Below are 1557 nucleotides of genomic sequence, written 5' to 3' on the forward strand. Positions count from 1 at the left end.
AGTTCGTTCTTTTATTATTTTCAATGGAAAAATTTTACATGATTCAAGAAACACACCGAAAAAGTTATCAAAATGACTTTTTTTTAATGCCAAAATGATGATTTTTATTACAAAATATGACGTTAAGAATTAAAATAAAAAGGAAAGATTGTCAACGTTGACATCAAGTCTTTCCTTTTTCCTCCTCGCGTAATCGCGAGAGTTCAGAATAATCGCGATCCGATCTAAGGTAATGGAGTATACAGCCGTTGTCCATCATCGTCGTATTACGAAGTCCGGATCGCAAGCCATGCCATCGTTATACTGCCGCGTTTCTAAACGTTCTACAAAATGATCCTGCGGTGATTATACCTCCGAGGCCAGTTCAATGCCAGTTCGTCATAGCCCCGCCGGGCTCCCACACAAGGAGAAACGCATAATCGTCGATGATGCGTCGCGCGAAATATTTTACTCGGCGAATATTTTCATGCGAATATTTTCACTGCACGCAGCAGTGCATGATCGTAAAACGCGACAATTTTAAAACGCTTTTCACCTCGTTTAAAAGGCATCGTCGCAGCGAGTATGTTGCAATGCGATATTATTCACCCGATAACGACCGTCATTAAACACAATAATCTCGATACTCTTAGCGAGAGATTAAGTTCCTCTTCTTTTTGCGTCGCGCAATCATACTAATTTTCCGATTGTCCAAAGATACACTGAGAAAAAAATAGCCTAAATTTAAGTAAATATTTATTTGAATATTGCCAACTAAACATTTATTTACAATAAATAAATATTTACTAATAAAAAGAAGTGATTGTTAAATCAAATTAATGTTTTTTGTGCCGAATAAATATTATTTTTCCATTTAATAAATATTTATTAGGTGTGGGAAAAAGTTGATACTATTGAAATAAATATTTATTGAAATTTAGAATATTTTTTTCTCAGTGTACGAATCATCTCTTGAAGTGCTACTCTTATTTATAATGTTCATGTTTTTATAATTTTATAATTTTATCACGTCAATAAATCTTATTATTACTATTATTATTAATTTTATTACTATTATTATTAATTTTATTGCAAAAAAGATTGAGCAAGAGCGAGAAGAAAAATTCAGTTTGAAAATATATTTTTCCTAAGAAGATAAAAATGCAATCATCTTGTTTAAAAAAATTATTGGACAAAACTCAAGATATTAACGGTGTTCTAATATCAGATATTTTATGCGGATTGTTCGATCTCTATCGATGATCATTCGTGGAAAATCATATTCCGTGAGAAATGGTTTCTACAATCTAAGGAAGTGAGATCAATGAAGCTTCCTGGAGCGTGCCTATTGTTCGTGACGGTCGCAAAGTAGAGCAAAGTCGAAGTATAACGGAATGGTCATTTGCGAGATGAACTCCAGGCGAATCGTGGCGAGCCGTTAAAAGGGGGGCTCGTCTATTAATCCGACGAGACATCGGTAAATCATTGCCGGTCCAGCGACTATCAGGCGGAAATTCTCGACACGGTTTAGTATCTCGAGTCGATTCCACAGTCGATCTCTCTCTCTATCTCTCTCTC

Source organism: Atta cephalotes, assembly GCF_000143395.1.
Source record: "Atta cephalotes unplaced genomic scaffold scaffold00018, whole genome shotgun sequence".
Classification (NCBI taxonomy): Eukaryota; Metazoa; Arthropoda; class Insecta; order Hymenoptera; family Formicidae; genus Atta; species Atta cephalotes.